The 12,078-nt window shown below is 41.4% G+C and overlaps 1 protein-coding gene across 4 annotated transcripts in view; it reads right to left on the minus strand.

Annotated features, from left to right (window-relative positions):
- The window catches only part of NDST2 (N-deacetylase/N-sulfotransferase (heparan glucosaminyl) 2), a 142,739-nt gene that overhangs the window by 57,308 nt on the left and 73,353 nt on the right, over positions 1-12,078 (minus strand). Inside the window, exon 1 of one of the 4 annotated variants that reach the window (XM_009322454.1) lies at positions 8,772-8,826. The exons of the other annotated variants lie outside the window; for them this stretch is intronic. The gene's annotated coding sequence lies outside the window, so the exon portion shown is untranslated. Of the gene's footprint in view, positions 1-8,771; positions 8,827-12,078 lie in introns of those variants that run through there. 4 annotated transcript variants of the gene reach the window in all.

A 12,078-nucleotide genomic window follows, 5' to 3' on the forward strand; every position in this document is an offset into this window, starting at 1 on the left:
TTGCATGTCCTTGCGTGGCATCACCCTTGTCTGCACACAACAAAGGAAAGGACTCCTCCTTATAAGCCTACTCACAGCATGGACGGCATGTGGCCCAGGCCCCGTCTGCCATCAGCATGACTCTGCTTGCTTGCAACCATGCTGCTCTGAAATGCCCATGACCCTCACTGCTCCAGCAGTCCAATTTTCAGAAAGGCCAGTGCAAGCAGTGAAGTGTTAAAACCATAATGCTATCTGTCTTTGCCTCTGTTCTTTTCTCTCCTGCTATCAGCCAGCTGTATGTCTCCCAACAAGCAAAAAAGCAAACCAATTGCAATCAAGGCCAATGGGGAAAAAGGTATCAGTAGCAACCTTCTTCCCAATGCTGCAGCCTAGCAGATAAAATCACGCCACCTTTGTGAAAAGAGAAGAAATTTGTAAAAAAAAAAAAAGGGGGGGGGGGGGGAATGACTACGACTAAAATATTAGGAAAAGATGTCTCCTTGTTCTCTTCAGCTTTCTGCTCTCATCATGCGGGTAGGAAGGAAACAGCTTTCTCAGCTGATGAACTTCCATTGCTACAATTCTCTCCTCCCCCCCCCCCCCCCTTTGTTTCTGACAGTTCCTCAATGAGCAAAGAATGGTCTTGAGTAAGGAAAAATTATGATTTATGTATTAGACAGATATATCTTAAAAGACTGTCAGTTTCCATCCTGCCACAGAGCCACTACGTCCTGACAGCAATGCTGTAATTAAGTTGATAGCATTGAGCATTCTCTGAATTACTGCGTTAAAGTAGCAGAGCACTGTATTTAAACCTTTCACCCCATTCAGATCATTTAAACAATTCTGCTCATGGCTTGTTTAGACTACTCCTCCCCAAAACATTCAAAATTAAGAGCACCCAAAAGAACTAAAGACACCTAGTTTGGTACTAGTCTTTCCCTGGTCCTAATAAACCGTGGCTCACACAGACAAAGCAATGCCTTATCTCCCCTATACCAGTCATAAAGTCCTTGTTATCTTCAGGAAAATAGCATTTAAAAAAAATAGCAAACAAATAACCAGATTAATGAAAGGCAATCATGTGTTAGGTTTCCAGACAGACAGCCTGAAAACACCTAGGAGCCCAAATCCCACAGGAATGAACTTAATGTCAACAGAAAGCTATGTAAAGGCTTTGTGCCTAAATGGTGACCCCAATTTACAGTGAGGTTGACAGCTACCATGGAGAATTTCAAGATGAAGAGGGTCATTTATTTCTCTCATTTTATTCCTCTGTTAAATAAAGCAAATTAAGTCAGAAGCCTGCTGACTTTAAGTCCATGTAATTCCTTCTCTACATTCTTCATTTATCATTGTCAATATTTGATCTGGACAGTGTTGCTTCTTCAGGCTCCTTATGCTTACTTTTATCTCTGTCTTTTATCATATAGCGAAGTGCACCCTACATTGCAGAGGAGATTCCTCCAATATCTAAGATGATGCAAGGGAAAAAATGAAGTATAAAGAGCTCCTCACTTAATCTCACAAATGTGCCTACAATGTTATGAATCAGCAATTCCAAGTTATGATTCACCCCCACCAAGGAACTAATTAAAACTAAAATTAACATTGTTCATTTTTTATAAAGGGGAAAACCAATAAAGCCAATAATCTATACCCAAATACAAGGTATAAAACACGTTTGATATAACTGTAAAGACACAGTGCAATAAAGAAAATGGAGTTTTGCCCATAATTCAGTTCTAACGTGCTGTTTAAACAGCTTTCCTTGTATGCACTTTGAGGTTCATAGTAGTAACTTCCAAGATGCCCCAAAAGTGGCCACACTACAGCTGGCTGTACAGAAAAGACACATACCGAGAAGAGATACTCCATCCAATAAGCCAAATAAAAATTACAGATATAGGGCTTCTTCCTGGATGAAAATGCACAAAGCCGAATGAAATCCAAATCTGGAAGAATAAATATGGTATCTTGAAGCCAAATTGTGAAAGGATAAGACTTGTTAGCAGTTTGGCTGTATCCGCACCTGTTTAATTACGTGCATTTTGCCTTTTTCAGTAGGTGAGAGGAAGGAAATTTGCATACATGGAAACAGAGAAAACAGGTAAAAATAATTGATGCTTTCAGGGGGATGAGGGGAAAGAAGAAATCAAAACTTCTTACTCAATTACCTTTTACATGCTTAGCCAACGTTCAGCCCCAAATTCAGCTTAGCCAATGCTCAGAAACAGACATGTATCTTCAGGATCTTTCCCACACTTTGAGGTATGATAGCTTGCTTTCTCTTGCCACACAGTTTTCTCAAGCTGTGCTCCTCACTGCTGCTGCTTTCCAAAACGCCTCTATACCCGGCCGCTGATGGCAACGGCTGCAGGTGCAGTCAGCTGGTGAAGAACGCACAAATGTTGAACAGACTGCTCCCTCCTCCCTGGGGGCTCCCAATCACCACCGAGGTTGGCTATATAAATGCTCAAATCGTCACCAAACCTTCCCACAAATGGAAATAGATACCTGATCCATCCACAGAAGTCTCCACTACCACATGAACTCGTTTGGAAGAATATTTAAATACACTGTTTTAACTCTGCCTACCATCTCTCTTCGTTTATATTTTCTGGGATGCGGAGGTAAAACAACCTGGTACACAAATCCATTTTAAAAGAATATAAATGATGCAGCTGCTTGATCCTATTGTTCATTATACCTGGAAAAAAATCTTTGCATGAACCAGTAATTCTCTTTCCCCTTATTTTCCATGAGATAACGCTACAGATTGTGGCTACTGAGAGAGTAGTGCCAGAACAATGTGAGGAGTATCAATTCTTTCAGCGCTACAGGTGCAAGGACTTGGCCACATCCTTTCACTTGGTCTTCTGAAGTCAACAATCTGACTGTGGTTGAATTGTCAGGAAGAATGGCATTTGAAAAAAGGTACACATGATCAACCAACCCGAGTTCAAGGAACACCATTAATGCTTTTGAGATTAGTAGCCAAAAAAGCCTGCAGATTCTCTAGGACACTGGGTTACGATCAGGGAGAAGTGTCAGTACTTACAGAGTGACTCATGGAAGCGCGACTAAAGCAGCTCTGTGCGGCATTGTTTGAGAGTCATTGACCCAGAAAGGCACTAAAGCAAAGCTGTACATAACACTCCCAATGCAGGCACTCAGCTCTGTGCTCTGCTGCTGGAAGGAAAACACTGCACGGAGCTCCACAATTTCATAGTTCACATAAACAGCTAAGGGAGCTTTTGTGCTTGCCATGAAATGAGAATTTCTACTTCCCTTCTTAATTTCTTTTCATACCTCAAGTTAAAAGCTGTCTGCTGCCTTCCTTCTTTCTCTTCCCCCATCTTATTCTACCCTTTCACAGTGATTCTGAGTCAATCAGTGATTAAATTCCCTGTGTTTTCATGCAAACATCTGACTTTCCTGGCTTTACTGGAACATCACTGAAGGTCCCCCTCCCACTCCTCTCTCATCCCAAGAGATTGAAGCATGCACAACTCGCCTAAGCATCATTTCAGAATAAGGCCACACTTGTGTTTTTAAGAGAGGCATCCAGCCAGCCGGAGGTTTCTTTATGGCTTCACTAAGTGCAAAGCCTTTTAGACTTGTAGACTGAGCCAAACCCCTGACCTACCATGCCCTTGTGGGACCAACAATATTCTTCCACTACTTGAGGGAGAAAATACATCAACTGTCAGTTTAAAAAGCATGCAACATGGCAATTGAATATTATCACTGTAGGATACTATCAAACAGTGTTTCAGTAGATGAAACACAACAGCGTCTGGTGTGCAGGACAAATTTTTTTTTAAGACTTTCAATCCATTCTGCTCTATTTTAAGACAAGTAGAAAAAAATTATGCAAAAGTAGAAGCTTCAGTTTGAGTTTTAGACCACATTTACATGTCAGCGTGAGAATCTGATCTAACGCTTGTCACAACCATCACAAATATTTCCACTGAATTCAACAAGCACAGGGTCAGGATTTAAATTTTTGTTGTGCCAGTATTTGTACATACATTTACGTATATAAACACCATGCTGTACAGTGTAATTACTTTTTTTGGCATGGAACTGTCTAAGCATTACACATGAATCACAGCAAAGGGTTGGGTTTTTTTAATAATATTTAAAAACTTCTTTCTCCTTTGGGACCCAACCATAACCCATTCTTATCTCTGTAATAACATAGATTTTCATCTCACTAATCTCCCCTCCTCAATACAAAAAGAGAATTTGCAAAGTGGATGACTAACCAAACCCCTTTCAGTTAAGGCTCACTCTGCTTAGGTGTTTTGACACTCCTAAGCTGTATTTTTCTACTCATTTTTTGAAAATGCATGTTCCTTTTGTTTCAACAGATTTACAATAGACAAAGTCAGAGACAATGCCCCATCTGAGTTACCTCATAAATCAGCAAAAACATCAGGGGAAACTGCCTTTTTTATCCTAGCAGCGCAAACAGAAGTTGCCCTTGTCCAGCCTTATTTACCAGACCATCTTGCCGGTGAACTGCATAACCCTCGCACCGTGTCCTGAACACATCCATGCTCCTGTGGACCTAGGCAGCTGCAGATTATAGGGCTTTTCATGGGAAACACTTTTTTCTTATTCCTTCCCTTCAGCTTAATTACCAATCCAACCTGAACAGTATAAAAGCAGACAAAAGGGAAATAATTTCCCAAATACCAACACTCATACCGCTTTGTACTTCTAAGCACCATTTTCTCCAGGCAAAGGCTCTGCCATCTCACCCTCACCCAGACTCAAGTCTGACTCAACTGTCAAAAGAAAAACAGAGCTGTTTAAATACAATAGCATTTAAGTCTCGTGTCAACAGAATAATAGCAAAGCTCTCCCTAAAACAGGCTAAGTATAATTTTTCTGACGTACAGGACAGCAAAACTGAGGAACGGAGCACAAGCTCGGACACTTATCATGTCAGCAGCAGAATCAGGAACGTGAGGTCACAGGAACAGAGTTCACAGGCTCCTAACCACTGCCTTTTGAGCACCCCCCTGATTTTTTGCCTCACATGGAACACAGGCCAGAGTGTGTGCTCTCTGAGGCTGCTAGCACAGCCAGGGCTGGGACTGTGATGCTCTCAAAGTTGTGTCTTCCAGGTGTCATCCTTTGTCACCGCAAATATTAAATATCCAACACCAAATACAGGGCACCTTCAAGTGTTTACCAAAGGGAAAAGGCAGTCATTTGATGCACAAACAACTTCCCACTAAAAATCACTGTTCTTTCCTTTTTTCCTAGCACCTTCTTGTCAATTCCAGCTCACCCTCAGTTATCTATTTTCCCTACTGAAGGACGTCCCACACTGCATCACAAAATTAGGAATTAATTAAATTAATTTAATCACAATTAAGGAAAACATTTTTTCAGCAACAAGATGACTGATACCTTCTTACCAGCAGAACAAGAATAGTTCTTTTAACAAAATCAGATTTCACAAGTTATCAGAGCCATCTCTTCCCCATTTCAGTGGCGGCTGGATGACAGTTTTCTGTCCCTTTTGCTACCTTTCTTGTCTATCTCAGCTGGACTCAAGCTAATAAGCTTCTCATTAATGAAATGACTATGCCAAGGTACTGGCAGATGGTCCTATGTTCCAAGCACATCTTCCCATTCTCTCCCTCCCAGAAGTCCTAATCTATACACAGTGTAATCGTCACAAAAACATATGCTCCCTGACAGAAAGCTTCCCTTCCATTATCTCTCTACTCTAGGGGATTGCCCCCGAAACCTCAGCAACACGAAGCAACTCCCTTCCTACTCAAGTCTCAGTTTCCTATATGCCTGAAAACACATTCACCAGGTCCTGGCCAAAGTGCCTGTACAAGGCTTAAAATCCATGCTAATCTCTCCATAGTACTGTCCATATCCTAGTACATTACTAAGCAAAATGCACATACACATACGTATGCATATTAAAAAAATATAAAGTAATATATACCTCATGTTTCTTATGTAATACTTTGCCACTGTTTTATTTACAGGTCCCTGTAACAGTACACGAGCTTTTCTCTTAGATGAAAAACCATATAGTATAATTTATTACGTTGGTTACCAGTAAATCTCTTGTGTAACACTTCCATTTAAATGCTGAGTGAGTCAGTCACTAATTGGGTATCTCATATATCTTAAAATAATCTGTTTGTTTCATCTGTTGGCTCCCTCTCCCCCATCAATTTAATCAGATTATTGTGATTGATGAATTCATTAATATGGTCATCATATCCTGAGAGCATAACAACTTTAAGAGAGAAAGTTTCAGGAAGGAAGAGCAAGTATCTCCCTTTTGCACAGAGATAGTTATGAGCAGAGGAATAAATGAACGCTATCGGTTTCCCAGCTGTGGGAGGGGCTGCACAAAGGTTATTTCTAGACACTTAGGATCACTTTAGCTGGCTTTGCTGGAGCTCCTCAGAGAAGGCTAGGGGTATGACTGTCATAGACAGGCCACCATAATGTGAAGGGTTGTTTTAGCTCTCCAAATTGACTCCAAACCATCTGAAAAATTATTTCTTTCCAGAGGAAGAGAAAATTTTGTCAGTTCTTCTCTGCACTTAATCCCAACAGCACTGAACAGCTTTTCCCCACTGCAGATAGGGAAAAACACCAACAGAAAGTAGAAAAGCTTCCCTTTAATCTTTGCCGCCTCCTTTTCAACTTCAAGTTCAAAGTCTTCAAAGTAAGACCTTTTCTCATACCGCGTAACACCTTAAATCACTCTTGATTGTTGTAGGCAATAACTTAAGCTTAGTAACTCCAAAACTATCTACCTTACAAAAGGCAAAAGAGTTAAAAAGCAAGTTCATTTCTAGACTGAAACAAAAACCAATAGGTCAAATACAGGCAATGGTGGACAAGAAAAGAGAGTGGGAAATATTATTTAGCCAGCAGTAAAAATAACATGATTATGCTTCTATAGCTTTTGTTATCCAAAAATAAAGAAGCCAAAGCACTTTGATAGCGCACCTTCCCAATCCTCCCAAACAGTAAAGGAAAGGAAAACAGAAGGAACGTGGCACTTACCAGGAAAAACAGTTAACTACAGAAAAGCACGCAACAGCACTACTCGAGTACCCAGGAGCTGTGACTGCCTGAGGAGGATATAAATGACCTCCACCTGTGCCTACTAGCTGGCTGAAACTGTATTCATAAGGGAGACAACTCTGCCTTGAGCTGTAACTTTGTATCTTTCTAAAAACATCATAAACCAGATGAAAAACATATTAGATAAAACATGGTAAGACACCAAATTCCTAGGCAGAAAACCTAGTCTCTACCTTTTGCTGTCTGCTAGAGCAACATCCAAGATGACACCGAGCATCTGAGGATCAAAAAGGCTCCCGGTGAGCATCTGTCAAGTGGAGAATTTGGACGAGGATTACTTTGGGAGGATGGCCAGCCTGGCAAACAGCGGCAAGCAAACAGGAAAGGCTACTTGTTGGAGCAATGCACAATAGGCTTCCAGAAACTAAACACACCATACATAATTAAAGCAATTTATTACAGTTATGTGGCTTCGCACATTTGCAAATGCATTTCCCCCTTTTTAGTTTAGGAGTGATATGCTTATTCATGCAAACTGAAAGGAAATATCTAAACAGTTTTGAAAATCCAAGAAGAAAGTGCGAGAATGGAACATTTGATATGGCATTATCTTGCAAATGCCTCCAGATTCCTCTCTGGTCACTGTGTGGGCAGCACATTCCCAGGACAGAGAGCGGGGTGGGCGGGAGAAGGGGGACTGTAAAGCTATTCATGAACCGCATTTTGTCTTTTCCCGCGGAGGTTCATTAGTGACCTACTGGAGCACTCGGGAGGAGGGAGGGCTCGCGCCGGCAGGAAACGCCGGCACAAGGAGCCTCCGACGCCCAACGCGCCGGAGGAGGCCGCGCCGAGGGAGCGCGGCCCTCTCGCCGACTCCCTGCCCACACAGGGCCTTTTAATTGCTCTGCTTGGGCTGCCGGCCCGCTTTGCAATCTCTCATTTGGATGTACCGTACGCAGTCATTCAAGAGGAAGGTTAATCCATCACAATGAAGTTCTTACAATCCAGGCAGCCCTTTCCCCAGCCCCCGCATGTATAGAAATACAAGTTACATCGTCTTGATCGCCTAGACTTTCCCTGACCCCACCGAAGTTCAGAGATGGAGGCAACAGCTCCCTGAGACAGATGAACTGAAGAGGACAGCGGAGAACCCGTGCTCACAGCTATGCTGACATACAAGGCCTAGGGGCACGCAGCGCTGGCAAAATAAAGTCTCCACGTATTGCATCATACACCTAGCTGCTGTAAACAGAGGAACCATCCTACATCTCCTTGCTATGGAAATTCCCCATCACACAGCACGTTATTTTTGACAACTGAAGACACTGATAGAAGTGGAAATGCAGTTTACAAGGAAAGGACTCTGCCCAGGATTTTTCTCTCAACCATCCCCTGCCAGCTGATCCTCCTTTCCCCCATTCACCAGTACCTTCTGTAGCACAGAGCAGCTCTATAACCAAGGCAACGCAAGAAAGCAAGGCCCGTCTGCAGCTCTGAAGACAGGGGTAGATTTTGAAGCTGTGGTATGGAAATAACGTGCAATTGCTGACAAGTGGATGATAAGCCCCGAGTACATAACTGGTGTAGGCTGGCCACTGGTGTAGGCTGGCTACGGACAGATCAGCACTGAATAGTGCCCACAAGGCAGGGGGTAAAGGAAAAGGGTGGGAGGAAACACAGATGGAGAATCTGGATAACTGGTTTACCTGCGCAGCCCATCGTTACTCCAGGTATCCCTCACAGCAGAGGGATGTGGAAATGACAGCGCTGTGATATAGCCCTGGCCCCTTTCAACATGTTCTCCCTGTGAGAGGCATTGAGATGCATTCATACACGGTAGCCTGTAAAAGTGGTAAAAGAGAGTGTTTGGGGTCTTCTGAGTTCAGGGTTAATTTCTGTCCCATTTTTAGACCGTAACATCTGGGGCTCAAGAGACTGATGTAGGATGAAGAATGGTATAAAAGAGAGAGAAAATTACTCTGCCGCATAAGAAGAGCACGACATAACAAGCAAAATTGAAATGCAGTAGAGTGACAGAAGTCACTAGGCTGTGATCACAGTGAGCTGTAAACCAGAATACATCACATTAATGAGGTAGGAAAAGATCTGTCATATGCAGAGGATTACACAGAGTCTAATAAAAACATTGTCTATTAAGGGAAAAACATAATCCAATTCATATGGAAACAACTTTCAAATTATAGAAATCATGGTACAAAATGCAGAACACAAATTCAGGAAAAATGGCATGTAACACTGACGTCAAGCAAGCTGTCAATAAAATCTGATAAAATCATAACACTGGGAAAAAGCAAATGTATCTATTTGAACTAATCAAACGCAACAGTAGGAAAAGATTTTAAAGATCTGAAGTGGCAAACGCTGTACTCTACAGAAGCAGAAATGGTGGCACAGTAAGTTTTTGATTAATAAACCCGACTTCTGTAGCTTGCAAATGAGTTGAAATGAAGGATTTGGGTTTTGTGCTGCATTCATGGAGCATCCAAAACAGCTGGCACCTGATCTGTGATGAGGAAGGACTCCATGCACTTTGGCAATACAAACAAATTGTAATCCAAACAATAATTTCATACATATGTATTCCCCTCAGAAGAATCGAATTAAGAAGAAACATGATGATACATTATATTTAGGGTTAATAAAAGCAAAGTACAAAACAGTGAAAATTATAACCACTTATACTTTTTTTTTTAAAACAGGCTCATAAATAAATTACTAACTCAAAAAAGGGGAAATACTAGACACCTTAATGAAGGCACACTGTGTGCTCAGTAAGTAGTGACAGTAAAAAATGCAGTAAAAATGCAAATAAAGTTCTATTAAGATCTATAAGGAATTAAAAGGTGAGTAGTACAAGAACTAACATGTGCTTTTCACTGTGAAACGCTGTTCAGTTCTCACCATTTTATCCCAAAAACAACAGAAAAACATTGAAGTAATGGATTGAAATTGCTAATTGAAAAAAATAACACTAAGAAAAACATCTGAACGTTTGTTGGTTTTCTTTTCTTTTTCTTCCTTTTTTTTTTAAATCCGACAGGAGGTTTAAGAGGCACATGAAAAAATCCAAAATAGTCAAGAGGAGAGACTGGACAGATTAAGAGCTATCAATTTGGTTTCCTAATAAAAGAACAAGGGAATACACAGCAAAACTCAGGGGCAAAAATTTGGGTAATTTGAGATTATATAGTTTCACATCATACACAATTATCCAGTAGTGCTTACTATAGCATTAACACTGATGTTAAGAAAATTATGAAACATTAATATTTATAATAAGCATATTTGAATTAATAACAATAAAAATCAATCACAAAACACTGAAACACTCCTGTTTCAAGGCAAAACATAATAAACATCTAGGAAAAGTGTAATATAATAATCTTCTATGGAATTTTTTTCTGAAACAATGAGAGCTATCAATCCCTGTTGATAAGGGAAGGACTTTGAATCTTGATGGACAGATGCTCTGATCCACTATGGCCAATGGAGAAGACACACCAGTAGCAGTTGCTTCTGTAGGAAAACTGTTGTAAATTATATCACTATAGCTACAGTGATAAAAAGACTTATGAAGTGTGCCACACAAACACAGAAAACAAAGAGGAGCTTATAATTTAAACTTAAGAAAAGAGACAACAGAAAGATGTGTAGGCAAAGCTGCAACAGAAAGTAAGATAACAGTAATCAACAATACTGGTCTAACTTTTTTAAAATCAAAGTTTTTTGGTAGGTATTTTGAACATTTCTAGAGACCTTCCTAAATATGAGGGGCAGGATGATACTTTGGCAATTTATGAAGTACAGGATGAAAGCTGTTATCATTGACCTGAGATGAAAGAAGCTATATACTGCCACAAAAAGGAAAACATATTACTTATTTTTTTGACAAGATCTTATGCTTGCTGCTATATAAGCAGATGCCTTCACTTTAGGATACCTTTCATTCCAAAAACCCTTATCAGCAACAGAGAGAGTAACCACCACCAATGGTGTCACCGCCACCTCCCATTGTTGGTCCTGCAGCAAGTATGGGGAGACAGAAAAGAGAATTTTTGCTATGTGCCATGTGTTGTTTACCAGTACTGTGAGTGGTTGGTGTCAGGCAGGAAGAGCTTTAAAAAAAAGAGAAAACCCCTAAAATACCACCAGCAAGAAAAGAAACACTCTAACCCTGTGCTCTCATGTTTTCACCTTTACAACTGTTTCAGCTTCAAAAAGAGACAGTGATCTTGCAGGTAGTTTGTTCCACCTCTTCTGGCTACTTTCTCACCAGAAATGACTCAGTTGGTACAATGTCTTCTGGTCTCAGGGTGCATCAAGGGCTGGCTGCTCCAAGAGAGGAAGAGCAGGAGACCCCAGGGCACTTACGGAGTGCAGTCCCACCATATCTGAACATGGCGGGCAGAGCTGTGTGCTGGTGACAAGGTCCATTGACAGTCCCAAGCAAGGACAGTGATGAAACAGGTCCAAGGGTCACCCGGGGGTCCACTTAGGAGCAAAAGGAGATGAAGCCAGGGACAGGACAAGACAGAAGACACACTATCTACAATATAGGTTCATGGTCCATCCAGGAAACAAGGCTGGAGACAGAAGAGGAGACAGGCACACTTGCCACACCACTCAGACCAGGACTGAAGGTCCAGGCCTGAGCTTGAGGGCAGTCCCTGGACCCCTGGGGAAACAGTGCACAGGTGGGGGTCCCAGATGAAGCTTCTCAGGGCATTGGTGTCCACAGGACTGATGCTGAGATGGTTTCTGCAACCCCTGAGTGCAAGGAAGGGTTGTGCACGTCTGAAGGAACAGACAGATGACGTGCCAAAGATGTGGGATCAAGGGTGGTTTATATTCATACATTCTACTGTCCCCATGGGAATATACACAAAATTACAGATCTCTGAAAGTGTTTTTCCCCATGGGAATATACACAAAATTACAGATATTTGAGAGCGGTTTTGCTACTAATTATGTAAACATATTCCTGTCAAATGG

The sequence above is a fragment of the Pygoscelis adeliae genome, unplaced genomic scaffold, assembly GCF_000699105.1.
Source record: "Pygoscelis adeliae isolate BGI_AS28 unplaced genomic scaffold, ASM69910v1 Scaffold244, whole genome shotgun sequence".
Lineage (NCBI taxonomy): Eukaryota > Metazoa > Chordata > Aves > Sphenisciformes > Spheniscidae > Pygoscelis > Pygoscelis adeliae.